General features: G+C 38.0%; 1 protein-coding gene across 7 annotated transcripts in view; it reads left to right on the forward strand.

Moving 5' to 3' along the window:
• GALNTL6 (polypeptide N-acetylgalactosaminyltransferase like 6) overlaps positions 1-22,388 on the forward strand; it is a 436,298-nt gene that overhangs the window by 362,564 nt on the left and 51,346 nt on the right. The window lies entirely within an intron of this gene.

Below are 22,388 nucleotides of genomic sequence, written 5' to 3' on the forward strand. Positions count from 1 at the left end.
ATCATTCAGCCAAACTGAAGATCACTTGGAACGTTTTATTGTAGTCTATAAACAGGAAGGACCAGAGATGTTTATCTGCTTTGTGGCTTATCCTCTCCTGCTGGTTCATTCCTCTGTCACAGCAAAGGTTTGAGAGCTTGCCCTTACAGGACACATTGGTTTGGGACACAAGAGCATGCTCCCCTGTGTCTCTTCCTTTCCATGATGCAGGCACTCTGGTCTCCAGCAGAGTTTGCCTAACCCAAGCAATTGCCACTTAAACTAATGGGATAACCTTGTTACTATAATGGACTGAGATATACAGCATGTCAGTTAATATGATTTAATAGCCTCTCTGAGCTAAAAGCTCTGTGGAAGTTCAGCGTGGAGGTTTGATATGTTCAGGCCTGCTGGGCATGACTGCTCTTTATTTCCTGGCAGCACTTACATTGTATCAATTCATGGTATCACATGCCTGATCTGAAAACTGGCATCACTTTCATGCCAGCTGCAACATACTTTTAACCAGACAAGAAAATATCAGTCAAAAAACTATTTGGAAGGGACTGCAGAGCTCCTTGGAGCAGTTTTATGGCGGTGTAACTTTATGATGCAGAAAGGAGAGAAAGGTGCAGGAGAGACCTAACAACATTGCTATTGAATTGCAAACCAAGATGGAAAATTTAACCAATGCTATCTAACCTGTGCTATTTACTGGATACCAAGAGTCCTAGCACCTATCTGAGGAAGTTAGAAGTGTTTTGGTGTGTGGCCACTCCCTACTCTCCAAGAGTTCTTTGCCTTCCAGTGTAGAGCTGTGACCTCCAGACCTCCCTGAAGGGGGACAAAGCTGAAGAGTCATGTAACTCTAGCAAAGGACTAGGACAGTGGTTTTGCAAACACTGGGCTATTCAAGCAAGTAGAAACAACTTTGGAATATCTGACATTTTAGTTCCTATACTCAGTTTCATATTTATAATATAGAAATAGAATCACTCCACCATCACAAGGCTCTCACAGTAATAGGAGCCACTTATATTTAATGGATGTACTTTTGTGTAAAATTTTGGACATGCTCAAGGCATAAAATTGGGTGATCAGTGCATTTTTCCTTTCCCTTGCATCACAGGCTCTCAACCTTGAATGTAATTTATGACCCTAATGTAGCTAGGTGTGTGTAAAGATTGGAAGGTTACTTGACATTTTCTGTTGAATTGCGTACCTAAAATCACATTATTATTTTGCAAACTGTCATCCAGATGCTCTTTTTTTTTGAATTTGATATACTTTTAGAAATACTCTTTTTCTGCAGCTCCTTACTTTCAGTATTTAAATACATACTTTTTACAACATGTTCGTGCAAAGAAAGTCTTTGCTAAGACTACATTTCAAATCTGACAAGTACTTTTCCAATTTTATTATCGTTTTCTGAAGTTCAGAAAGTGCTTTGGACAATGATTTCTGTTCTACAGCTCCCAGAGCTTTACAGCCTATGTCTTTTATGGCTGATTTCTGCCTATAAACATATTCATAAAACCTCTCACAACCAGAAACAATCATCTATTTTTTTAAAGCCTGAGCATAATCTACTGGTTTGAACTGTGCAGCAGGAATGTTTTATATAAAGGAATTATTCTACAGTGAAGCAATCTCCAACCAGTGCTAGTTTGTGTAAGTTACGGTCTTGATTTATTGTTTTGACAAGCTATGGTCTGTAAAAGACTGCTAGTGGAGATAACAATAGTGGTTATAAAAATAGCTTTTACAGACTGTCATCTACCCGTGGCCCTTTGAAATCTCAGAATTTTTTTTCAATGAGAGATACCGACACTAACACAGAATTTGTGGGTATGCTATGCTCATATTGAGTCATTTTCTCTTGCCTTTGGTAGGATTTCAGTGTAGAGGTACTGTACAACCAGTACATTTTCTCTGAGGACCAGTACAGAGGAGAGAACTCTAAGAAAGTGTAACCTGTCAAAATGAAAAAAAAAATCAAGAATAAAATACTGCTGCTGGTTTAATTTTAATTTTCAGTCAAGGAAATCAATCACTATTAAAGTTTTTCATGCTAGTTGAATTGGGTAGATTCAGATGTGATACACAACCTTTCACTGAAATGGTCATTGTGGCTCATGCCAGCCAAGACAAAAGAGTACTCATTTTGTTCCTAATGCCTAAACTCATATTTCCAATTTTCTTTAATACTTTGGGCATCATATTTAGCATAAAAATGTAAACGCCTTGAGAATAATGCTACTAGAGCTGTTAGCCTGCTACTTCACACAAGTATCAACTTCGGAGCTTGACAGTCTATATGCCCATATGCTGGGGCAGATTCATAGAATGGGTCATGAATACTACCAGTAATTAGAAAATTAAGTAGCTTCTGGGCATGATTTTAATACAACTTTACATGAAAAAGACTAGGATGGTGGCCAAGAAGAAGACAGAGCTATGTTGCTCAGTGCATACAGGTGAGCTATTTAAAACTATCACCATACTGTTCACACAGATGGCTTCACTTTCAAAATTATAAAATCATGTCTGAACAGTTCTCCATAAAGAAAAATAAGTCACCTTTTTAAAGCAATTCTTTCTATTCTTATTTATGTGTTTAAAGCCATTTTCTCTAGAACTTTCATGCAGAATTTGGTGACACCTATTGATTCTAAGAAAGAGAAAACCAACACCCCTCTCTAACATTTTACAGTGTTTATCAGCATAAATTTGGGAGCAACCTCTGCATCCACTTAGTTGTGGTTTATTTAAAGAATGGTCTGCTCTGTCTAAAACCTCAATCTAGTGCTGCAGTTGCTTCCAACAGAAGAAAGCACAAAGGCTGAACCAATTAATTTTATGGGATCGCTCTGTGCCAAACTGCTTTCAAATGTGGAGGTTTGATGGAGGTTCCATACATGTTCACTGGCCCAGGTTTATTAATACTTCTTAGCATCTGTCCAGGGTGGGATGTGTGTGTCATTTACCCCTTGTTCTGTGAGGTCTGCAGGAGCTCCACAGTATCACAGCGCTTTCCTGCAATGCCCATGGTTCTTCTTTCAGAGGCAGTGATCAACTAAGCATGACATAGAAGCATCTTCACTTGCCAATATATACCTTCTGATTTTTTTTTTTGACTCTGCATGCAATAATTCTGCCTGTCCAGCTATCTTGGTGTAGCCCTGAGGTAATGAGATATTTCTGGCTTCCACTCTGAAAAAATTAGGCTGTCAATGCAATGTGTGCTGGAAGCATGAAAAAAGAGGAGATGGGAAAGAAATTTGTATATAGCCAGTGTTTCAGTGCTATTCTTACAATATCCAATCAGAAATTTTCCTGCCACAGCTTTAACCCCTTCTAATTTTTAATCACACTGCACAGTGGGAGCAGAGCTTTTAAGTACTTGAGAACTCATGTCAGATAAGTTCATTGTTCATTTTCATGTAAATTATATTATTTCCTTAAGCCTCTCTTAATAAATAATGTTTTCTAGATCTCTGATGATTATCTTTGCTCCTCTGCACACTGTTTCCATCCTGAGAGCATACAGCACCAGCCAACATCTTACCATTGCCTAGTGGAATAGCTGGGTGACTTTGCCTCTCTCAGACACTATGTTCCTGTTTACATTTCCTTGACAGTGTTGATTCATGCCAAGCTTGTGCTCTGGTAACCTCCACATCATTTTCTGCAGAACTGGTATCTAGCCAAGTATTCATCATCCTCCTCTTGTAATTCAGATTTTACACGTGTAAAGGCAAGGCATTTATATTCATATCTGTTTCAAGTGCCATGTCCAAAGGAGTGATCTGTCTTCATTATCTATAGATCAGTGTGATATTTTGTATCTGCACATTTGGAAATTTTTTTTTTTTTTTCCTTTCTTTACTTCACTTTTACAATTTGGTAAGATTTTTAAATTCTGCTGAACCCTCCAGTTGTTTACAGCCTATTACAATGTTACTTGAGTTTTACTTGATGTTTGTGCAAATGGCGAGTTCTGTTCTAAATCCTGATTATAATAATGTCTGTTTGGTCCATGCCAGAAATCGAGACATGCAGAGTCCCTGGCTTTCCAACAATCCATTTTCTCAGCCAGAAATGCAGTGTGTTCCACACTGTGGCCCTTGAAAATTTGTCAGCTTCCTGCTAAGCAAACCTTTATAAAATGGTACCAAACAATTCCTTCACATCCTGTAGATGGTGTCTGATTTACAGCACAATAGCAGCTTGCTCTTTAGGTCCATTTCCAGCCTTGAGATGAAGGCTAGGATGCCATGGACACATGTTCCAATCTGATTCATTTATGCACAAAGCCCTCCACTCCATGGAGCTGCTGAATTGCACCTTGGAGATTTTAATAGAACATTCAACTGAATCAGATACAGGACAATATCTGCAGATGATCTCATGACAATTTCCATTTTGATTTTGGATTGTAGGGTATCAGCAGGTTTTGCATCTGTGACATTAATTATGTAATGTTCCATATTCTTTCAGTTTTTAACCCTGGCAGTTTATCTGTGAATCAGGTTATTTATCTCAGACTTGAGTGAGAAAAGAAAAGTGAAAACATATTTTGTTTACAGTCTTAGGAGAGTTCAGTATAGGTAATGACCTGATGAGTACCTTATTCTGAATTATCCCCAGACAAACTAGCATCTGTTTCATTCTCATGTAAGTAACCAAAATATCATTATTCTACCTGGAAGACAAGTTTTTGTCAAGAGGCAAAGGTAAATGCCTCCTCCAACCTGTGAAGTGAAAATTATGATAAACACTCTGAAATATGCTGTGTTAGTTTATTTATAAAATGCTATGCATGTCTCTTGATAGACCAGGAAAAAATGAGACTCAAAAGAGTTGACATCAGTTCTTTGATAAACTGCCAATACAGTATCCTTTGTCAGGGAACAAGATTCTTGTATAAGCTTTACTCATTTCAAAATGTACCTCTTTTGCTTGTGAGAAAACAGCACAGAAATATCTCTTCACGTGAATTATTTGGAAAATCAACCCCTGTGTTGTTTTCTCTTTTTAAGATGGTGCATCAGTGTTATTTTCAGTGCTGGAGAGGCACTGTAGGCATGAAATTACAGAAGTCCATTTGCCCCCTACAGAGAATGAGATGCCTGCAAGGAGAGAGGAGATTCCATGCCCTCCACTCTCCTTGTGGAGAAAGTTTAGCTGATGCTGCAGAACTTCCCTGGCTTTTTCATGCTAGGGCAAATAGCCACTCTATTTTCCCATGAGTGCAAATGATGTGTGGACATGCAGTGAACTGGGAGTGGAGAGACGGTGATAAGTCAGGAAGAGCACAGTGGGAGAACAGTAACAATAATTTTCCTTTTCAAAGCACTGCAAGCATGCAAAGGACCTCTCAAAATATCCAGGGAAAAGGTAAACAGCAGGGAAGAAAGTAGTTTTCAGACCACTGCCTGGGGAGCACAGGGCAGTGGTTTTGAAGAGACTCCCAGAGGACCCTGAAGGAGAGCAAACCCTGAGCTCTCAGTCCACGGGAAATGTTGAGAGTCCCCAGCTCTTTCCTTTGCAGAAGGTTTTAATGCCTAGCTTGTCATTTAGTGATTTCTTTTTTTTTTGACAGAATGACAGTTTAAACAGCCAAACTGTTCAAAGCACAGTCTTTGTTCCTGGCTTGTTCAAAGGGCATTCAGGGAAGACAAAGAGTCCTTTGTCAGTCGTCTATATGTAATTAGTCAATACGGCTTAATTGTATGGGCCCTGTTATTTCCAGGGGTGTTTTCATTTGACCTTAAACCAAACAGCATAACCAAAACAAAGAAATTATTGTAAACATTGAATACAAACTACATTGCCTTAATTTTTACACTTAGCTTCCTGGATTTGCTTTCATTTCCATTTCTGCTACATAGGGATATTATTATTTTATATAAGAGTGATGTTAAGAGATGTGATTCTGTTTTCTGTAAATCACAAGGTATTATTGCTATTGCAACCAATTACCAGTATGACTTCCTATAATGGTAAGTTAATAGATAAATAAATTTTTAATGCCAAGACAGAGTATTGTGACTGTCTTAATGGAAGTAGTAATACTTTAAAAACATTTGTATATGTACCAGAAGGTAATAACATGCTCATAAATTTCTGTAGGCGTGAAAGGACTCAAAAGTTATCAAAATGTGAGTACTGGAATGTCTGAAGACTATGTTTTTTCTATACTGCCATGTTTTTTTTAATGTGGTATAACAGGATAGTGATCAAGTTTATAAAAATACTTAAATTTACATATTTGTGCATTAAAAATTATTTTTGCCTTATTACTTTCATTAATAGTGTGTTGGAAATGAAAGTTTTGTAAGCTCTGCAGGCACAGCTGGCCCTAGGCTGTAAGACAAGAAAGGCTGATAGACGGGCTGTAACTGCAGACAGATTTCATCTGTCTCATTTAATACTTATTAAGAAATCTAACCTCGGTTAAGTTGTATTATACAAACCTTCAATTGTATTAAGGACTGCCAAATAGTTGTTTTCTGCTTTTTCTGGACTTACATCTCCACCTACTGGCTGATACAACAAAGTCCCTTTAAAATATTAGTTTAAATGAAATCAAAGTAGTGGTTTTGCCTGTAAAAGCTTTTCTTATTCATTTACAGACACATTTTTCAGGTGAGATTTGTTCAAAGTTGCTTGGCCACTTATAATATATGAACTCTATAATGAAGCTACTGATTTTAAACTCCTTGACCCATGTGTATTAGCTTCAGTCTTAATAATGAAAATATGACAGAATTTTTAAATCAGAAAAAAAATCTATCTGTCTTTCAGTGGGAATGCATGAGTACATCCAATAGCCAAGTACACAATACACTTATACAAAGTTACTCCTATGTAACTCAATAAAGATTAATAGCATAAGAAAAATTATAGCAGTAGAGAAATAATTTTTAAAAAGAAAAACAGAAAAATGTCATGTAGCAGAGCACTCAGATGACCCATCGGGTGATTATCAGTATTATTGCTGCATCCAGAAGGGAAAAAAAAGGCAAAAGAAAAAAAATGGTAATTGTCAGTTTAGAGTTTAGCAAAAAGAACAGGTTGAAATTTGATAACAAAAACTTCAAAGTCAAAGTGGACTGACAGTGAGAATTTCTTTCAGAACAGTGTCACCCGTTGGTAACAGTAGAGGAAGAGAACAGTTATTTGTAGAAGCTGATGATCAGAGATAACAATGACTCTCCACTATGATAACAGCTGTGAAAAGGACAAATGCAATCCTGGAACTTATTTTGCCTCTAGCCTTTGGCCCTGATTACAGAATATTTCCAAATCCCAGCTGACCCTACTCCTTTTCCTCACAAGTCAGGATATCTCCTCACACCCTCAGGTGGGTTCTGTCTGTTCTTCTCTTGTCTTTGAGACATTATAACTTCACCCACGTTTCTGGAGGGAGAAGGTGAGAACATTAAAAAAACCGCAAAATTAGAGCACAGGATGCTCTTTCATACCTTAGTCATCTCCAAAGATTTTGCTTTCTCATTCTTTTTATGATGGGGCATTCACCTGTGAGAGCTGATCTCCTGTCCTGTCTACCACCACTTCAAAACCTTTTGACTGGCATTTCTCCTTAATTTCTGTTAAATTGGCAAGTTTCTGGCTTCAGAAAGCTTCCTTCTAAAAATACATTGATAAAATCTTAACTATTATGAGGAACCTTAAGTACACAATCTGCCTAGTGGTCATATAAAGAATAAATCCAGTACCGTGCATGGTGAAAGTAGAAATCTGCTGCTTGGGCTGAGTGATAGTAACTCACACACACTCCATTAATTTTATGGAGATCAGTTTAGATCTTGATACCAGATCAGGTGCATCTATAAAAAAGTCATATGAGCCACTTAGAATTAAATATCTTTTTCTGCAGAAGTTTGTGTTAAGCAGTGCTAGAATTCATATGCTAAATTATGTAGGTTTCTTTTCAATTTTTTTTTTCTCTGAGCAATTTCTTCAAATACTTATAATAATAACTCAAAATAAGAGCATGTCCTGAATGTAAAAGTAGCTGTTTCCCAGCTGGAACAGAAATATTCCAAAAATGTGGAAGATAACTGAAAGAGAATTGAAAAGTACTTTGCTTTGTATCTGTAAGCAATAGGCGCCAGCAGAAACCTTGAGACAATCTCTGTTGATTTTTGAATGCTTTCATTTGACTAAAATGGAAGAATTAATTATGAAACTTAAATGAATTTTTGAGTTTCTGTATGTTTCTACATGACATTCCAGACATAAAAAGTCAATAAATACCCCAAAAGAAGGGGTAAAAGCAGAAAGATGTGGAGTTCAACCCATAAAACAGGAACATCAGCAGGACTGGAGGGCTTCCTGCAGCTTGACAGCAGCAGAGATGATACCTCAGTTCTGTGAAAATACTGGTCATTCTGGAAATTAATTGAACACACCTAAGCAGTCAGGCTGTTTAAAAATATTTGATCTGTCAGATGATTCCTGGTCTGTTGCTAAAGACAACTCACATCCTGTTTCAGTCTTTACTTCCTTGGCCTTTTCCAGCCTCTTTTCATAAAAGATGAGCTCCATGTTCCTCTGGTGGTTCTGGCACAGCTCTAAGTTTATTTTCACATCTCCATTTTGAAAAGTGCAGGCCAGATTTGTATGCATCATACTGCATGCAGTCCTCAGCACTTGAACTGTATCTGCTGGAAAGATCTTTACTAATAGATCTTAAAGTTGTGTTTGACCTTTCCAGAGCTTATCTGTTGCTTGTTTCTTCCATCCCTGAGCGATCCGACCTTGCATATCTCAGATACCTGGGGCAGCTATTCTTGCAAATGTTCCATTGATCCAATTGTTGCTCTGACGAAGTAAAAGACTCAAGGTGTATGGAAGAGCAGCAAGATGAGATGTACTTGAAAGATTCCCTGAGAACTTTGATGTCACTTTTCCAATACTTGAATCCATTTTCATTCAATAAGCATTGTCCTTTTTTTTCACTTTCACTTCTAATGAAGCGTGAAGTGAAGATAGCTTTTTCTTTTCCTTTCTTATTTGCAACAGCATCATTGATACTAGTAGCTTAGCACTAGGAATAGTTATTACAAAGCTAGATGCAGAAGTTAAAAGTATTTTGGATAGATCCTATGTGTTGGGAAGAGAAGTGTTTTGAGTTATTTGGTCTATCCCAATATAACTAACACTTAACATCTCTACATTTAAACTGCAGTTTGTCTGGGGGAGAGGTAGTCCATGTGAATCTTAGTTAAAACCTATTTTGAGCTTCTTGGTGTCATCACCTTACCTTAACAGAGATTCTCTTTTATTAAAAAGCTGATATAAATGCACCAATTTTTTTTTTTTGGGGGGGGGCGGGGGTGAATTTAATTGTTGTATTGTGATTTACATGTGTAATAGCATGAAAAAAACTCTACATTTTAAGGGAAGACTATAGAAGTTGATAATTCTGAAATTTCTGAAGCCCACAGATTAACATATGCTACTGGTGAGCAAGATTTTAGTGAGCAGATTTAGCAAGGGATTCTTACAGGGATGACTAGCATTTTGATATTCAAAATGCACCTTGAAATTTCTGGTGTCTTGTGTGTTTTCTGTTTGTGTAAATAAACTTGGTGTTAGCTGTAAGTCAGTGTCTGTTAATAATTATGTTGGACAATTCTGCCTTTCTGAGCCTTTTTGTCTCTCTCTGGTTTTTGTCCCTGTAAGAGTAACGTTAACACTGTGCACATCCTTACAGAGATATAATAGTAATGGGAAAAGTAAACTGAGGGGTCCATATTCCATTTTTCAATTTAGGTAATTCAGTCTGAGGAATGCAGTGTTTTGGAGAGTCTCTTATTGGAGCACAGAAAATCTGTAGATGAGAACAATAGCTGGAGCAGTAGAGGCTCATCCCAGTGCCAGGGCTGGTCACTGACGTGCTGTCAGATTTGTTAGCTGAAACAGATCCTTGGGGATTTTCATGACAGCTTTCCTTTCTGCAAATAGATATTCCTTATTTCTGAATTATTCAGCATTGCTGCTGCTTAGCCAGAGAGTGTCTCTGGAGCATAATTAGCTAAGCAATGGGTAAAAACAGGAGAAAAGAAATGTCCCAATTATATATTCATTGTTTTGTGAGTACTTGAATAGCAGTATAAAATACCAGCTATAGTTCACAGAAACCTGGAAGCCAGGGCTGGAAAACTCTGGAAAAGATACCCTAGCCTCAGTCAAATTAATACCAAAACCCTATAGTATGAAACAGGGCAAAAGTTAAACCTTTCAAGAGGTGTAAAACAGACATAAACTAATGCTGATATATGACCTATCCTACATCTACCTGATTTTTAAAAGAAACAGAAGGACAGTCCCTTTCTCCATGTGTTAAATACTTTGGTTGTTCTTTTTCCATTCCTTACCTTTTTTGGAAATTGAAATTAATTTCGTTTTTACCAAGATAATAATGGGAATATTTGGCTAGTGTTTGATTTACTACTCTTACTGCTGGAGCTGTGTTGTGCTAAAAAGGAATGATGTTTCAGGATTGGGAGCTTGTAAGTTTTTGATTAAGTGTCTAGGTACTTTAATGTTTTTCTCATGGTCATTCAGAGTATTCCCATTTGGTTAACCTTCAATAAAAATAGGCTAGTTTAGTTTGAAGAGTGCTGTCATTCTTGACATTGATTGGGACTCTCTAATCCATGGCAAAAGTTACTATGAGGTGTGCAGAATATGTAACCTCTGTCTTTGCCATGACTGAGGTACGTGGAAGAAAGACGTACCAAAGACCTGCTGGTCCTTGGCCAGTGCCAAGTGACCCATTTTGGTTTTTCCTTTGGAAGACAGATGTTTGTGTCAGGTGGCTGCTGGCTAAAATTAAGCCTTGAAAGTCTCTGAAAAAACAATGTACACACTTGTTGGGATGGAAACAAAATTTCAAACAAAGTGAGAAAATTATTTTTTTTTTAATTCCGTGTGCATTTAATTAAAAGAAATTACTTCTTGTTTCCTTGACCTTTCATGAGGAGCTTTTAAAGAGGGTCTTTCTTAACAGCTTTTATTTGCATCACAAGTTTGAGTGTTATGAAAGCATCTTACTGAAGCAGAAAGATATTAATACTGAATTTTATGGATGAAGCACTGAACAGGTGACTTACCACAGAGCCTGAAAACTAGGAGGATCCACACAGGATGCTGTTGAGGCCAAATTTTGCTACCCTGTCTTAGACCTTCTTCCTCCATTTTCTCCAGCTGTTAGCTATCTTTATAACTAACTTAATTTAGTTAACCTAATTAACTAGTTAATTAGTTCTTTGGCAGAAATAATTTTTAAAAATCAAGCATTTCCTAAAATATTTTTGGACATATAGTCATCATGTGTATAAATTTAAGCAAATGACATGAAAATAAATTTTTTAGTGGCAATAGAATCTCTTTCACTTGGTCTTCAGCTGATCGATACAGAGTTTTATCATCTTAAAAACTGGTGGAAAATCCATTTCAGCTTTCTGTTTGCAGGCCTGATAGGAAAGCAAATGTCCAATAGGATATTTACAGAGAAGCAAGGAAAAAGAGCAGTGTCATACCAGGTGACTTGGTTGACTGGTTACAACAAAAACAGTTCAAATATGGAACTTCTGATCCATGAAGATAAATTTCAAACCATTATTAATGAAATAATTTTAAGTGGAAAAGATGCTCAGAGAAAAGTCCGTGCAAATATTTTGTAAGCCTAAGAAATAAGCTGATTTAAACAAGGAAAGTGTTTTGAATTTGAGATTTCTGAATGTAAATGTCAGTGTTATTGCAAATAAATGAGAAGAATCAGAAACGCTGGCATAAAGTCAAATGTTTTGTTAGAGTTCTTATGTTTTATCATTGTCAGAAGTAACTTGATGCCTGAGTAAAACATCCTGGAGGACAGACTTCTAGCCAAACTAGCCAGCCATCCATATTAGTTACCTGCAGGAGTGATGTCAGAGTTGGCTCCAGGCACACTCCAGCTGGTGCTCTCCAAATGAAATACTGAGTGTCATCAATCTGAGTGCTCCTTGCAGACACACTTTCCTGCCCTGAAGGAAGAGGTACCACTCTCTGATAGCAGCAACAACAAGCAGAGGAGGTGAGCCAGGGAAAAGTTGTTTGAGATGAAGGTTGTGTTCTCTGTGGCTTCCCCAGATTCTTCCAGAACTGGAGTGGTTATGTGACTCTGATTTCAAGCACCCAGAAACCTACAGATCTGGGGCATCATTGCAGGTGCCAATGATACTACTGGGAAAAGGTGGGCCTATTCTTCTGGGTCTCAGAAGCAGCCTAAAATTCAGCGTGGGCTCAGGAGCTCTCTACCGTGTACAGCAGATGCAGGGATTACCCCAGTGGTTTGAAAATCTGATCTAGTGTGAGGAGGAGGAGGATTTGTGTGGTGTGCAAAGCGTTTTGGGACAGGCAAGAGACAGGTTTATTGATTCTGGATGAGGGAAGAAGGGAAAAGAAAGGATGATGATAGATACTGTAGAATACTTAATCTGTGTTTAAGCCACCTGATTCAGGAGTGGTATTGGGTTGATGGTTAGACTAGGTGATCTTGAAGGGCTCTTCCAATCTTGATGATTCTGTGATTTTGTAATCATGCAGAAGTGCATAAGGCTCTCTTTGATCATGAATCAAAAATTTGTAAAAAATACTAAACAATGTACTTTAAGTTATCTAAAATGTAATAAAAAATATTAATACAGGCTTGTCAGGAAGTTACCCTGTCACAGAACTGTAATTTCCTTCTTTGATGGGGGATGGTGGTGCCATGAAACACAGGGATAAAATGAGCTGCCTGCCACAAGGTCAGACAGAGGATACCCCTGCTGTGGGACAGTCTGTCACACTGGTGGCTTGGTGCTGCCTCCTGTGCATTACAATACCCACCTCCAGGAGCATGTAAACTCAAGAAACCCCACTGCACTCAGGAAAATTGTCTTGTTTTCTAGTGCTTGAGTGAATTGAGCAGTTTGAGGAAGATAAAGCTGTTGTTATGTGGGGATAAGGCCACACACCTGCAGGCTATAGCAGGGAGGGTTAGAGGAGTGAGCAGGGAGTTCTCTCCCTTTGGGAGCAGAAAGATATTAGATACCTTTAGCAGTATTAGGAACTCGGCTATTTAAAAGAATAGGGAGGCAGTGATTGTGACCATTCCAAGGCTTTTGGTGTTGCCATTATTGCTTTCTCCTAAAGTTGGTAGAGTGTGGATGTACCTTTATCATCTTTATTTTTCATCAGATGACCACGACAGGCTGAGAAGTTGCTGCCAAAGAGTAGCTCTGAATGGTTTAATGTTAAATTGTGAGACTGTCACAGATATCGATACAGGACCCTGAGGGAAATGTCTCTACAAAACCACACATCCTAGTTGAGTGTCTTCATTAATTATGTGAATTACAAATTCAGGGGCTTACAAATCTTTGAGAAGATAGTCAAAATGCAGTGTTGTTTGGTCCTGGCAAATTGAAGAAATAATTAGAAGGAACTAACATGAAATTCAGCACCAAAAAGCAATGAGTGCCACTGCTGAGGAGAAATTTAAAGCATAAATGCAGATAGCTAGTTAGTCAGCACTGCAACAGGAAAGGATGAAGGTGTTACATTGTTAAATAAAGTTCCATTTTCATCATGTGGTATGTTCACATCCATAAAAGTTGCAGGTAGATATTCCAGTCTGCATATCTGTCATGGACACATTGTCATGTCCAGATTTGACCACCATATCTGGGAACCATGGAATAGTCATTTGGAGACTCCAGATGAACTTCAGAATGGAGAGGACTGAGAGAGGGAGGACATTGTATTTTTCTGATATTGAAAAAGTAATTAAAAAGAGGATAGTGTTGAGTTGTTCCAATGGAGGCTGGGGCAGGTTTTTCACAGTTGTAGCATTGTTCCGCCTTTGTTTATTTACTGAAGTCTGCATCAGGCAAAGGCAGTCTGTGACGTGATCAAGGAGAAAACTTTGGCTGAAGTTCATCCATCCTTAATATTTTAGAGAGGATTTTATAAAACTTCAGTGGCAGTGGTAGTTTACTTGTGTACAGTTAATTTTTTTGCTATGAAAATTGTTTTTCCACAAACAAGGAAAAGTGCTTAGTGATTTCCTGAACTCTCCAGCTCAGGGACTTAATTTAGTAACTGGGATGGAGGGAGGAGTATTGTTAATTCATTGATGTACTTCATTTATATGTTTGTTTCCTAAGAGGGAAACATAATAATGAAATGTTTTGTGATAAAGTCAGTTTGCAAGGCTTACAATAACAGGGAATGCTTAACTTGAAAAGGTTTTATTTTAAGATTTATTATACTGTAAAGCAATTCAAAGAAAAACTCAATATATTCTAAGTTAACATTTCAGGCATGTGTGAAATAATATTTTAAAAAATTGTTTTAACTGTAGGCTCCTATATAATGGCACTAAAAATGTACTATAGGTCAGTATAAAGGCTCAGCTAGAGTGGTTTAGTGACTGAGGAAAGAACTCCTCATGTATCTGTTTCTAAACAAACATCTTTTTTGCAAGAATTGATGTTTCAAAGGATTATTTACATCAGCAGACAAACCATGCACTTCCTGAAAATGGATTATTTCTGTGTTTTACTACTTACTGCAGTAGATAGTGTGCTGACTTCTTATTAGAAAATATATTTAAAAGATCTTACATTAGTCTCCACCTAGAGTACAAATTAGCTGTGCTTCATCAGTAGAACTGTAGCTGGGAAACTGAACTCAAAATCTTTCATGCGAGGAAAAAAATGTTCTTGATTATATTCCTTTCTCTGAAACAGGAACTTTTTATTACATACATTATTTGTCAAGAATATGATACATATCTCTTGCTGCATATTTGGCTGTTGGCTTTAGTCTTCATAATGAAATCCATACACACATGCTCTGAATGGATCATGACAGTGGAGTGAACTTCATTATTCCACAGAGAGGTGAAGGAATATTGGCTCAGTTGTGTGGTGTTCATCATGTGGACACCATTGCTCATGGCAACGGGTGTCTGTGGAGAATGACATTATTCATTTGGAGTTTTGCCTGGTAGCCATCTTTATTGTTAGTGCACAGCAAATAATGTGATGATCTTGAAGGACTACCAGGGATACATACACGGATCTTGTGCTCACATCTACTGTGAAATTTCAGAGTTGTTCAATTTACTGAAACAAAAATAGGAAGACTTTTTTCACAGTCTCCTAATTTTCTCCTTGGTCATCACTTCAGATGGCACCTGTCTGTAATTAGAGTCTGCCCTACAGCAGTCAGGGTGTGTCTTTAAAAACTTTGAAAACCCCAAACAGGTGTGCATCTCTTGCATTCGTTTCTCTCTGATTTATTAAATCCCCCAGAAAATGAAATGAAGTCTCAAGGTGAATCCCTCCCCTGTGATGCAGGAAGAGGAAGGTTGCTTTGTTTGTTGCTTCTGCTTGGGGATTTGGAGTATGCTGAGTTTTCTCTTTGGAAAACACAGGTGTATAAAACACTCCTAGATTAATGGCAAGGTATCTAAAGGGTATTGGTACAGACAGGGTGATGTATGGAGGAAGAAAACTGCTAATGCAGAGCATGCTGTGTCAGATTTGCTTGAAGCTGTTCTTCCTGCTCTGGAAAGAGAAGCAATGAAGACAAAATGCTGACCTCTGTGAAGCTCATTCTTCTTCTCAGAAAATGTACTTAGTCTTTCTTTCTTGCTATTATTCTTTGTCAAGAAGTTGTACCTTCCAGGTAGAGCAGACTTCGGCCTCCAGTAATAGTTGCACCAGCAAGTGATTGAAAGATATTGTCAGGAATCTATTTCACCTATGCCCAAAACACTGTTTAGTTGTGACCATTTCACTTTTCTGCCTCTGTGGAGAGATTAAGCCTCATCACTAATAAAAAAACTAAGTTATGAATTGAGTTCTTTTAGTAATACTTGAAAGCAGATTTTTTCCCTTTGGCTTGTTTGCTTTCCCACTTGCTCCTAATATTAATTGTTAATGGAATAACATCCTGTATAATTATTGTGGAAGCATGGTTCTGGTTTTAAGTATAGTTATGAGGAAAAAATACTCATAGTGTTCTGTTTCATTTTATCTTCATTTATAAGTGTAGCATTTAGAAGAATAACATCTTATGTACAGCTTCAGAATTAAAGCTTTAAATGTAACCCTGTCAATGCTAATGATTTCAGTCTTTGACCTGCAGTTCTGTGTTTCATAATGTACTTATTTGTGTTTTGCAATTTGTATTTTAATTGCCTATTGAAAAAGGTTCATGCATAACATTCTTCCTTTAAATCTTTCATTAGGTTTTTATTTCTTGCAGCAGAACATGGCTGAATGTTACAGCAGCTGCTTTACAGCCATAACTCTCCAGTCTTACTGCTGATAATGACAGCCAACAATTTACTGTGTGTATTAAGTTAGTTCTGTGTTGTTGTACAACTGAAATTTTTTAGGAAAATATTTTCACAAATGTAGGACATCAAATGTCAGACTGACCTAATTATTGTTCTTCTCTACACTTTCTATGGGCTTTCTTCTCTTCTGCTAGCTGGAGATGAGGGTTTGAAAATGTTTTCTCTAGCAAAACATTCAGATGTAATATCTTGGTCTTTATGGCATCATAGTTCTCCTTTCTGCTTAGCTGATAGTGAGGGATTATTTTTGTTTACAAAAGTAACTGGCAGGAGTGCAACCTGCTGGTGAGATCCATGCTCCTCAGTTCACACCAGCTGCAGAGAGAAGCATCCCCTGAGAGTTTTTCAGTGAACCTGGCAAAAAAAAAAAAAGTTTCCTAGGCAGGGAGTTGGGGAATGAGCTGTAGGACAGCACTGACACGAGAGTATCTGGGCTGTGTGAGCTTCCAGCTCCAGGAGGGAAAAAGCTTGCAAGGCAGCTGCAGTCTCTGTTGGTGAGTCACCAAAAAGCCAGCAATGTACCCAGTCCAGCCTGAGGCCATATCATCTCCCATTATCCTGCTTTTGAATTGCTCCCAAAGGTGCTAGCTGTTCTTAGAAATGTATCCTATACAGCTAGAAGAGGATTTGAGTGTGCAGTCTCCTTGGATGAAGGAGGTTGGTTGTCTCACTTGCACTGTGTAGGGATTCTCGTTCCCAACTGTGAGATCAGTATGGTTTGCTCAGCAGTTTCCACTGTGGCCTGTGTAAATTAGCAGAGCTCCATGGCAAACTGATTAGCTGTATTTGCCTTCAAAGTCAGGTGCAGAGTTCACATACTTAGCTTAATTTTACTGCAATTGATAATAAGGCAGGAAGGTTCATTTCTCTGGGTTTCCAGTCTGTCCATCTTTACAACATCAAATTAAAACTAGATGCTATCATGGGATAATCAAGTGCTCAACCTCATCAGTTTTCAGCTCCTTTGTGCTCCATTGAGAAGTACTTTCCAGTGTTTCTTCTGTCAGTTCTGTACTTGAGAAACTGCTTTCAGTGCTTCACAGTTTGTACAAGAAAATATTCTTGTGCCTCTGGTGCAGACTGGGAGAAATCTAATGCCTGGCTCCCCATTACCCTCCATAACAGGGTAACACAGCAAACTATAGAGCTTTAATAAATGGCAATGATGCATCTAAGAGAAAATTTCCAGGATCCCAGAATACCTTTGGCTGCAAATTAGCCTCTTCAAGCATAATTTTTTTGCCTTCTTACTACTTAACATTCATGAAATCTTTGACCACTGACAAATGGATGAACAGCTTTTTGTAGCAATGGCACAGCCACAAAAGCTGTGCCAAGCTCCAGCCTCCCCCCTGTCAGCATGGAATCTTCTCAAGCTTCTGTGTTAATCCCCTAAGGCAGAGATAAATTAAATATTAAAATTACCTTTTGTCCCCAATTTCTTCTTGTGTTTGAAGCAGTGTTTGTTCATAAGGGTGGAGTGGGGGCACTTGCTGACAGTACTGTGGAAGAACTGATCAAAGGAATAACATTCATCCACATCCTCAGCTCCGTGGCAGATCACAGCCATATCATTAACTGTGTGTCTCATCTGGTTAGCCTAGTGTGAGAGCTCTGTCTGCTTGAGTCAGAGTCACCAGGGGCAGTCTGTGGCACCCTGAAGAAAAGCCAATTCCATCAGGATGCTAGGGAGCAATATTTTTAAAGACTGTGCTGAAAAAATCAGGAGAAGGTTATTGTAACTATACTTCCACTTACTCAAAATCTTTGCAACTCAGAAATGTTCTGGAAATGACCTTCACTAACTATTCAGTCTGATCTGGTGTGTGAACAATGGCAGGAACAGAAAAGAAAAACCCCTGAAACTCCAGGTGCCATTTCCTTGCAGTGCTTTAATACTAACCCTTCTCATTTGCACACCTGAATCAATTTGGTGTCACACAAAAAAAGCCACAGCCTGAAATACTGCAGGACATCCAGAACAAGCGAAGACTTCTCTTTTGTGTGGAGTTTATGGTGGTGATTGCAATTCAGCTGCCTTGTTGGTCTTTTTTCCAAGTCCCCAACTGCTACCAATATGCATGTGGTGCTATACATGTAGTATATTTATCAGAAGGGCTTCTTTCCTCACTGGTCATTCTTAAAACCACCCAAGCTGCTGGGTGTACACCTTATGTACAAAGCTATTTTGGGTGGGCTGTCATGTCTTTAAATCTACTTTAATCTGCAATAAGTACATCATGTTTTAGAGTTCTAGAAAACATCAATCTATAGAAATCAAAATAACTTAGTCAAAATCACCTGTAACTTTTAACAGAAGACTCCTAACTGATTGGATTTGTAATCTAGGAATCTGTCTTGGGAGAGGCAGTCTGAATTAAAGAGAAAGTCTGAATTAAAGGACTATTTTGAAAATAGCCTATTTTCAGACCAGTGGTTATGTTTCAAAAGGAATCATTTATTATCTTTAATGAAATTGAAAATTTCTCCTTGAGTTTAAACTTTGCTTATGATGCTATACTGGGCTTAATTAAATCAGTAAAGCAAAAGTAAGCCCTGGAAGATAATTTTCTGGTTTATATCTTTCTGCCTAAGGAGGGGAAGAAAACATTGGATAGCAATTCTGTTCAGATACTGCCCCCATATGTTCTGAGAGAATTTCCTCTAAGATAGTGATGGGATTTAATGAACTGTTGTTATTCACAGAAACATAGTATCAAAGCTCAGCAAAAGCCAGGAAACCTGAAGTTCCGATTTTAGGGACAGCTGATACTATTTTACCTCCAATCTAGCTTCATTTCTACATTTAATTTTCAAAAATTATATTTTCAAGGGACAACTGTGAATGCAGATAATGTTCATCAATATGAAAATGTGCTAAACCGACAGAGTTGTTTCAAATTGTGTTTAGAAGTTCTTTTTGTTTTCTCCCACAGTTCTTACTTCCTACTAGTAGATTGCAGGATTTTTTGCTGCTGTTGAACCCCACATGTCCAGGATCCATCGCTCCTCATGACATGAATGTGGCTCAGCTGAGGGGCTGCTCTCAGTTCTGCTTTCTTGCTTTGGCAGCTCTCAGGCCTCAACCTTGTGGGACTGCTTGTGTATTAGATTTTCCTCTTTAGCATGACTTCCAGCTGCTCATTTGCTCCTTGGTTTTATCCTTCTGAACACCATTGCCCGCAGGACATTTCCAGAAGCTTTCATTTACTTTTTGCTTCAGGATGCTCACTTGTGCTGACCCATCTGCTTAGTTTGAGTGCTGTACATCTCCTCTAACAATAATTCAGACAGATTTCTCTTGGATTATGAGAGGTAATTATGGGAAGGGGAAGCCTTTCCTTCAGAGTCTTCAATCTCTACCCAGCTCACCTCTTTTTCATTAATTTTCTACAAATGAGAGAAAAGGCTAAAAGAGCCTCATCACCCACATAAGGACTCATTGCTTTGCTACAGTACAATTTTTTTAATGAAGTTGAGCAATGTGGTAAGAAAAACAAGAATCTGTGATGAAATTACAGTTGAAACTTCTACAAACTGAAAGTCAAGCACTTTTAGAGGTTTCTTTGTAGCTGACTCTCCACAGCTTTCTGGCTCGCCATTTGATGAATGGGGTTTTATCTTAATGTTTTCCAAACAAAAGTGGAGTTTAAAAATTGAATGTGATTACAGAGAGATGTTAAGTTTAGTACAACTTGGCCACTACCTGTTTCAGCAAAATGATCATTTGAACTGGCAGTTTACATACATTTGTCTAGGGTAAAAATTGTTCAGAAAAAGAGACACTTGAGTTAAAAAAGAAAAGAGTATTAGCCTTTGCCTAATGTTACAGAGACAGATTTTATGTTCTGAGTGTTGATGATTTTATAGACATTGAAATGGGTCATGTTATTAGAATGGATAAAAGATAAAACAATGCCTTGTAGAAATATTAAATGTAAAAGAGTTGGTGCATTTAAAAATACATTTTAATACATTTTAATTATATTTGACTAGAGAATTAAGTACATAAAGTATTCCACTTCTTTTTTTTTACTTCTTGAGAAATTCAGGAAGACTTATCAATATTCATTCGATATCTTTGGTATCTTTTACTATGTACAGTGTAGAACTGTCTTTAGGTGGAGCAACCACTAAATTTATGTTTTTGTCATTTGTTTTCTTAACCTACGTCACTTTCTTGCCATCTGATCAACTCCTCTTAATTTCAGTTTGGTTTACCTCTGCATTCACTTCCTCCAAGTAGCCAAGTCTGTCACTAAATACATACATAAATTGTAATTTTCAGGTATTTTTGAACTTTTATTTAGGATTAGTGTCAGCTTCTGCTATTTGCTTTGAGAACCTTTGAGTATCAGGACTCACTGCAGAGAGAACCTGGAGCAGTCACCAGTGAAATGAGGTAACTGAATTTATTCCCTCTCCTGAGGTGCCTTCATGTGGTATCACTGGGCTGAAGGGATGCTTCTTGCTTAACAAGACATTGAAATTCATTATAAAAAATGCAGAAGCCTAGCTCAAAGCTGCATTCAGTAGGTCACCAGTCATTTCTGGGGCTGCCACTGTGCCAGCAGCAACATGGCCCCTTTTCCTCCTTTTTCATTACATCCCTGATGCCATGAGGTCAGTAGGACCTAGTCCTGATTTCTGTTGTGGCTATTTGCCTTGGTTTTGTGTAATGTGCCAGTGGGCTTGGCACTCAAGGTCAGCTTGCCTGATGTGTCCTGCACGAGATGGACTCCTCCCTCCAGCATTCATCTGTCTCTGTTCAGCAGTTCAGCACAGAGCCTTCAGTGTGGGTTACACAGAGAGGTGCAGAGTGCAATATGTGCCATTCCTTGAATTCAATTATAATGGCCAAATTTCAGCTGTTTCGGGCAGGTGGCTCCGATCAGTGTACCTACTGTGCATGTCATCCAGCACAAGTGCTTTCCCATTTTCATTCTCCTCATTTTCATTCTGCAGGCTGTCAGAGTTTCTCTTCCCTTCTCACAAATCCTTTAGTTCCACTGTGTGTATCGCTCTTGCTGTGTAATGATTCTAAGCCCTGTGATGCAGTTTGTTTCTTTGTAACATACCACATTTGTTTCTATTGCAAGTAGCTTCAGACTCCTTTGAAGTTGTCATTTTTCTCTTACCTTGAAAATTCACAGGTGAAATTATCTCCTTCCTTCCTCTGCATGTTAATTGCAAGCAGTTATAAAAACCTTTGCTGGCTACAGTTTCAGCTACCACTACGCTTCTTTTAGCGCAGTTTTTTGTTTGTAAGCTATCTTTTCCCATTACGCATTTGCCTGCCTTTTTCCCAGTCTATATTTTTTTGCAAAGCAAGTTTTGTGGGGTTTTATGCTCTAACTGAATCAAATTCTTTTTCTATTTCAGCACAGCAATCTTTGACCAGTTGGGCCATTTTTTTATCAACTAGCTTTTGCTTCCAATATTGTTCTTTCATGTATATTCAGTGAGTCTTTGCAGTAGTTCTCAGGTGGAAGGATTTTTACAAATATTTTTAAGTTTAGCAACTTTACCCTTCCAGCTTTTCTGATGTGTTAGGAGCCTTTGTCCTTTTAATGTTTTGACCCTAAGCACTTTACAGCTTTCCACTGTAATTACTCACATAATATTATGCTATAATAGCTCAAGTCTGATTGTTTAAGCATCTGAGTAGGACATTTCATGAAAAAATTACTCCTACAAACATAGCTTTGTACTTGACATTTCTATAGAGAAGCCACTAAACAAGAGATTAATTCTTATTCTTTGGGCTCTGCAGTCCTTGTATCTGTGTAAGTGATCCTATTGATACATAAGGACTTTCATATCGGCCATGATTGCAAGACTGGACTCTTGCCTTCCTATTATGGAGACAATTTAAGGCCTGTTCAGCAGTAGCTGCTTGTGGAATGGAGTGGAATTCATGCTGTGCCAAGCACTCAGTTTCACACAGCTTATTAGTAATTCCACTCTAATGAAA

The sequence above is a fragment of the Passer domesticus genome, chromosome 4 (assembly GCF_036417665.1).
Source record: "Passer domesticus isolate bPasDom1 chromosome 4, bPasDom1.hap1, whole genome shotgun sequence".
Classification (NCBI taxonomy): domain Eukaryota; kingdom Metazoa; phylum Chordata; class Aves; order Passeriformes; family Passeridae; genus Passer; species Passer domesticus.